Genomic DNA, 7,561 nt, shown 5'->3' on the forward strand with positions numbered 1-7,561 from the left:
CTTTGCAGTCACAAAGTTGTTTATTGTGATACTTAGCAATCATTTAACCTATTTATGCAGTGTATTTTCTCTTTCTGTTGATCTCTTTTTTGAGCACTTTTTGTTATGTGCTTCTGAGTGGTGTAAGTTTGTAACTGTTTAGGCTTAGCAGTTTGGTTATTTTTTGATGTGTCACATGATTGAGATCTGATGCTTTATGGCGTGCTATTTCTCCATAGTAGCTAATGTTATAATTTTCTATTCATGTTGTTTTTTTTTTTTTTTTTTTTTGCATTAGCACTTACTTTTCCTTACGTTGTTGCCTCACAGCAAGAGGTTCTCCTGTTCGATTCACGGCTGGAGTGCCTTCTGTGTGGAGTCTGCACGTCCTCCCCGTGGTTGAGTGGCCTCTGAAAGACATGCTTGAATGGGCGTCAGGCTGGCAACTCATCACCATAAAAATCGACTGCCAATCATTGGCGGACCGGAGTTCCGCTGTGGCGACCCCTAACCGGGAAAAGCCGAAAAGGCAAACAACAACAACTTACTTTTCCTTTACAGGGTATTGGCTATTTTGTTGTTGTGTTCATTTTAATTGTACTTTTTTTAGACAGTTTAATTTAGTAATGGCAATGCTTTCTTGTTTTTCACACTTAGTACTTTCAGACAGATATTACTTTTGCCAGGTGTCTTGATTGCTTAATGAGTTCCTTTCACATAGGAAGTTATTCATTCATGAGTTTCAAGGCAATTTACTCTTAGGACCATCAATACCTTACTAATACCAATACCAACCCTCAAAGTGTACCCCCTTTTTCTTAAGGAGGAGTAGGTCACTTAGTCACAAAATAAATTTGAAGGTAGCCATCAGGTCATCCAGATTCTGTTTTTGAGGATGATAATGTATTGCACTGCTTAACCTGTAGGAGCAGCTTATTCCAGAGAAGGGAGAGGTGTTATTGAATGAATCTGTAGTAGTCATTGTGTTCTGTTTGTCTGCTAATGAAGATTTAAGTCCTTGGTTCTGTTTTTTGCTAAGATATTAGACTAGATAGGAAATCAAAGACAGCATGGTCACTAATGAAGCCATTGGAAAGGCATAAATTGTCCATCAGGAGCCTATAAGATACTGAGTTGAGGGACAGAGCTTCTAGTCTGTCTTAGTTGCTCAGGATCTTTAAGCCTGAAATCTTCTTAGTTAGTCTCATCTACTTCCCTCGGTGTTTGATAAGTTGAGTGAGGTTCATCCCAAAGGGGGGCACTGTACTCCATAATTGGTCTAATCAGTGATGAATAACAGGGAACAATTACATTTTTTCTTCTGAATGACATACTGTAGTACTAAATCAAAGGATTTTTCTGACTACAGTTGCCTCACCACATGATGATTGAAGGACAAGAAACTGTTAACCCAGATACCCAGGTTCCTGACTACATTTTCATTTAACAATGGAGTATTGTTTACTCTATGCTGAATTTAGCAAAATTAATTTAAAATGGGTGGCGAAAGCCAAACACACTCTGGCTAGGCTTATAAATGCCCTAGGGCAGATAGCCTAGTATGAACCTATGAACCTATGAACCTAAGAACTAAAGAAGCACTCGCAGTTATTCTTAGCTTCAGAATCTAACCTAAGTTTTCCAGTTCCCTGACAATATTTTTATACTATCCTTGTTATAAAGAGTTTTGGACGGATGCCATAAAGATTTTTTTTTATGTATGTTTTATTTTACTACTGAACTAGACCTTTCCTTCTGCAAAATCCTTACTCTTGACTGATGTGAAACAAGTCTGCACCGAGACACACTACTTGGCTATGATTTAAGATATACTAATTTCTTGCTTTTAATACTGTCATGTTGCTTGTTCACATCACTACGTTGACATTTCTTATTTGTTGTTTACTACTAGAATGTACCTGATTTCCTAAATGATGATAAAAGATTATCCTAGTGTTTATTTGAAAAACATGAGCTTTTTATTTTAAATTATAAACCAACATTTCTGCAGTGTTTGCAAAAATACTTACTGCAACAGAAAAAACACAATCAGAAAACCACAGTGAATTTTGAAGCCTTTATCATTATTTAGAGCAACATATTGTTCTGACAGTAGGAAGTTCTACTTTCTCTTTGACTATATGAAACTGGTTTTGGGAACTGTTGGAAGTTCTTTATGAATATTATATGTTCAAAAGCATAAAAAGTACCTTTCTGGAATAATCTGGTTTGCAGGGCCCAGTGTTCCACAATAACTTAATCTATTTAAATTAACAGTTTGAAGTGGTTTTGTCATACTTAAAATAAGCAAAGCTTCAATTGCTATTTCCTTTTTAATATGAAACAAATAATTTGTTTTGTAGAACTAACATACTAATTGGAGTGTTACTGCCTTAATATCTTACTTTACCATTATTCTTATTTTTATGTTGTTGCTTTTTATATAATTTTTAGTTACGTAAGTCCTAGGCAGATCTTGTAGAGTTTACTTTATTTGTACTAATGCAGTAAATATTCTTCCATTGTTTTATCTCCACATTGTTTAGCTCATTTGGCTATTCTTCCCATTTCTGTTATGATGCCCTTTTCTGGTGCTAAACCTAACAATTTTGCCTGTTGCCTAACCCACACCACTTAACTTAATCTCTTATTATTAGGAACACTACAAGCACTCGAGCCTTAGCTGCCTTACAGCCAGGGACTTGAGGGTCTTGCAGTCTGTGCGAGCAGCTGCTGGCACTCAAACTCAAATATGAGCTCAGCCAGGCAGCTGCTACACGCTGTTTGTCTCCTAGGTGTGGGTGTCCTTATGGGCTAGGTCATACCTCTCAAGTGTACCTCATTACGAGGAACGTACCTCATTTGGTGTCTTAAAAAGTTCATGTTCCTCAAAATTCCTCAATGTTCCACATTGAAAGATTCTGTCACACATTGTGTTAGGAATATTTTTAAGTGAAATCCGTGGTAAATAGAAATTAATCATATTAATGCATTAAAATATCTTATTTATAAGTAAAACCAGCAAGTTTTAAGCATCCTATGGTCTTCCTAGTTAAAGTTGTTAGTAAGCCATTAGTATGTGTTCCACATTTTGCCCATTTGTTCCACATTATGAGGGCTAGTGTTCCTCATTTTGGAGATGGAAGGTTGAGAGCTATGGGCTAGGTAAGTTGGGAAGGGAGGGTGATTTTAGATTTAGGGAGGGGGAGTGTAGTGTAGTGAGGACAAATTGAGAACTTTAGGGTTAGGGGGGACAGAGTCTTAGGTTTAGGAAGGGATCATGAAGTTTAGGTTTAGGGAGCAATCGGTGACTTTAGGGTTAGGGACTGAGTGGGAGTTTTTACGGTTAGGATCAGGGTTCTGGTATGTCTAGACAGTGTGTAGAAACTGGGCTTTGGGAGGGATGCTTAGTTAAGGGAGCCAAGTTAGTAGGAGTTAGAGCACTTGCTAAAATAAACAAGTTGCAGTGAGGAAGAGTGTCTCAAGCAAATGTGTCTCGAGCACATGTAGTAGATCCATTATTATTAGCAGCTGTTTCTCTATATCTCCTATTTTAATGGCTTATTCTCTTTTCTGTCCTTTTAGGGTACTATGTGAGATGCCCTAAACATTTAAGAGAGTATAAACAAATTTCCTACCTTGTTGTAGGTATTATTACTTATGCACAACTGACCAGTTTCCCCTTAATAAACAGGCAGTCCCTTTAAAGATCATGTAGAAAGCCATGAAATGAAATGCTACCTTCACATTCTGAGAGCCCGGCCCTGTTCAGTACAGGGATAAAGCCCTGACTATGACCTACATGACCTGAGTTCAAGTATTGTCATGGTTACTTGAAGATACAGGTGGGGAGGGTGAGAATTGAGAGGCTGATAACAGCTGACCCATCTTGGTGTGGAGGGATCAGTGATCCAGTTGGCTGTCTGACACTTGCAAGTGGAGGCTTGTCGTAATAAACATCAGCCAGGGAAACAGACATGGGCTTGGTGCTCCCATGTCAGTAATTGTAGTTGTCCCTTCCTATGTGTGAGAGCACACATGTGCAAATATCAGTAGAGTAGACCTTCTCAGTGACAAAAGTGCTCATGTCAGCCACCAGTGGGTGTGGTTAGGGCTAATCAGAAAGCACCCTTGCTGCTCAATTTAATGAGAAATTTCACCATATACATGGCAGGCCAGGAGCAGTGATAGCAGTGGGACTAAGGGTGGGAGAGGGTCACTGGCAATACCCTCCCTTGTAGGTCTCTTGAGCTGCTAGCTCAAATGGTCAGTTGAGGGATGAGGTCATAGAAGACTGATGGCCCTTTTATGGCTGCGTTACCAAACAGCCTTTATGTTTGCCTGGATGATGACTTTCTGTATCGTCTCTCACCTGAGTCAGGGGCCATGTTGCTACAATAGGGGAACGAATAAGCTGACTAATGGGGGGGCTTAATAGTTGGCAGCTGAAGAGGCATAAAATAACAACTAAGAAATAAAAAAAGCTTCTCATTCTGTTTCCATCTTGTGTAATAGTGGCTGGCCTGCAGGGCCAAGCCATTAACCTGCTTAGTAAAAAGCTTTGCTTTTTAAGGAAAAAAATAGTCACTGACATCACCATTGAGTTTCTCACTGCTGTGGGCGTATGCCTGCAATGCATATGCTTGTGGACAATATTCTGATGTTGTGATTTTTTTTTGACATGGACTTGGACTAATCCTCAAGCTTCAACTTGTTTTTGTTAAATACATTGCAGTGCGTAATGTATGTTACCTGTGCTTAAGTTGGGATGCTAGGAATTGCTTCTTGCTGTATATTAGTTTCGTATCTACCTTGTTAGATAGTTATTTTGGGCATGCAGTATGTGTATTCATTATTGTGCTATCCATTTGTCTAACTGCAGTACCTTAGCTGCTGTCTGTTAATAGTATCTTATGGTTCATAGGTTCATAGGTTCATACTAGGCTATCTGCCCTAGAGCATTTACAAGCCTAGCCGGAGTGTGTTTGGCTTTCGCCACCCATTTTAAATGAATTTTGCTATGCCCTTTTTCGAGGTTAGTATACTGTGCCTCTGTCTAACAGTGACACAGAAGTGATACCCAGAGTAAATCTATGATCTCCCATCCACTCATCAAGATTCCTCTTGAAGAGAGTCAATGAGGGACTCTGCCTAACCTGGACTGGGATTTTATTCCAGAGTGAAGGGAGCCTCTGGGTTATGAAGCTGTCCCTCCAGCATGTCCTATTTATTTCAGTGCTGAGGTTCAAGTCTCTCAAGCACATAGCTCGATGGGATTTGGATTTTCTGAGGTGCAGCATGTCCATTAATTCTGGGTTGGACGTGGCTTTATACGTCAGGCACAGATCACCTCTGAGCAGGCGGTATGCCACTGAGTAGAGCTGGAGTTTCTTTAACCGGGCAGCATATGGCATCTGTTTGAGCCCTTTGATCCTCTTGGTGAGGTACTTTTAGGGTCTTTCCAGTTGCTGCAGGTGTCTGGTAAGGTACATCCCAAAAGGGGCATTGTACTCAATTATGGGCCTGATGAGGGATGAGTAAAGAGGCACGATGACCTCCCCTGATCTAGATGTAAATCCCTTCATGATTAGGTGGGCTATATAAAATGTTTTTCTAACCACTTTGGCCACGTGGTTGTCGAATGACAGATTGCTATCAACCTGGGTCCCCAGGTCCCTACTTACTTCTTCCGTACTTAATGGATTACCATCTATGTGGTAATTTGTGGGCACTTTGTTTTTGCCGAAGGGGATGACTATACACTTTTTGGCATTTAGCTTGAGGCCATGGCTCTGGCACCAGTTGTCTGTTTCTATGAGGCCCTTTTGTAGGATGCTTGTGTCGGCTGGAGAGTCAATTATGGCGCCCAGTTTGCAGTCATTTGCGAACTTTGTCAGCCACAGTTCTTCCGTGTTGGCCTGTACCTCCGAGAAATATATACCGAACAAGAGAGGTCCCAGGACTGAGCCTTGTGGGACGCCACTTGTAACTGGTTTGGAGTCTGACATGGCTCCAGCAATTCTAACCATGTGGGTTCTGTCCTTGAACCAGTTTGCAACCCATCTAGTGACATAGGGGTTTATATATAAGCTGGTGAGCTTATCTATAATGCCCAAGTGGGGTATTGTATCGAAGGCTTTTGCGAGGTCCAGGTAGGCTGTGTGGACCACCTTCCTCTCGTCAATGGCCTTGGTGACTGTTTCAAAGAAATCGACCAGGTTTAAGAGGCAGGATCTGCCCTTAACAAAGCCGAACTGGGTAGGATCCAGTGTCTGTAGGTCCCCAATATCTTTATTTATGAGGTCCATGATGATCCTTTCCATAGCTTTGCAGACCAAGCTAGTCAGGCTTATGGGGTGATAGTTTCCAGGATCCGTTGAGGCACCACCTTTGTGGAGAGGGACCACTATTGCTGTACGCCACTCTTTGGGTACATATCCTGTAGTAAGGCTGAGATTGAACAGTAGTTTTATGTTTGGGTTTAGTTCTTCTTGGAGTTCATGTAGGACGCAGCCCGGGACACCGTCTGGTCCCATTGATGCTGTGTTTTTTGCTTTGGAGAGGGCGGCTCTCACTTGAGCATCTGAGATGTCAGGGGGGCAGCACTCTGCTGGGATAGATATTTGCCCTTTTGGTAGGGAAGGGGGGGAGAAGTTTGCGCTGAACCTGTCATCTAGGATGTTGGCAATGTCTGTGGGTTTTCTGTGGTATTCTGGTCCTAGCTGCTGACAGCTGATGCTCTGTTCCCCAAACTCCCCTACTTGTGAAATAGGTAAATGAGTCACTTTGGAAGCTGCACCTTTAACACAGCTCTAGTACAGTAAAAAAGAGGTTTTAAGCTTCACAACTGCCTTCCCGACCCCCACGTCATCACAATGTGCAGTCTGGTGATGAGATTCAGGCATGTACTGAGTTGTGCCTGCAGCTTGCAGATGAAAATAAAATGCTTTTTTTTGTTTGTTTGTTAATTAAAAAAATAACGAGAACTCAGTACAAAAGCTATTACCTTCTGAAACTGGAACGGAAAGCATGACACATGCAGTGCGTTGCAGTGATTTTCTCATAGGTAATACTTTTTGCACATGATCACATGATTTTTAAATGCAGGACTATTACTGGAGTAGCAGTCCCACCACCCCCACTGAGTAATAGGTTTACAAGCAAGCTCCTGACCCAGCCCAAATCTTACCCTTGCTGAACCCATCCTCACCTAGGCAAACATTACATTGGCATGTCCTGATTAACTGAATCATTTCCTGTGTATCTTATTTCCCTTTGCGTTCCTCCTTCTCAAATGCTAACCACACCAACTTTCAGCTCAGTAAGCCTACCATATTCATCAAATGTATCACTGCTACAGTAGTCTTTGCTACATGGGTTATATCCTGTCAAGAATATAATAGCCAGATAGTTTCAAAAGCATGAGGGTACCTTCCACGTGCCCAAACCATTAGTCAGCTTAAGCTGAGCTCCAAGTCTTTCAGAGCTTTTCTGTCACTGAAGACAATGCTCCTTACAGGCTTTTGAAGATCAGTGGTCGGCTTGTGCTATTTCATTGCCGGGTAGATAAGTTCCCTTTGAG

Source organism: Protopterus annectens, chromosome 9.part0 (genome assembly GCF_019279795.1).
Source record: "Protopterus annectens isolate FY-2018-M chromosome 9.part0, PAN1.0, whole genome shotgun sequence".
In the NCBI taxonomy this organism is placed as follows: domain Eukaryota; kingdom Metazoa; phylum Chordata; order Ceratodontiformes; family Protopteridae; genus Protopterus; species Protopterus annectens.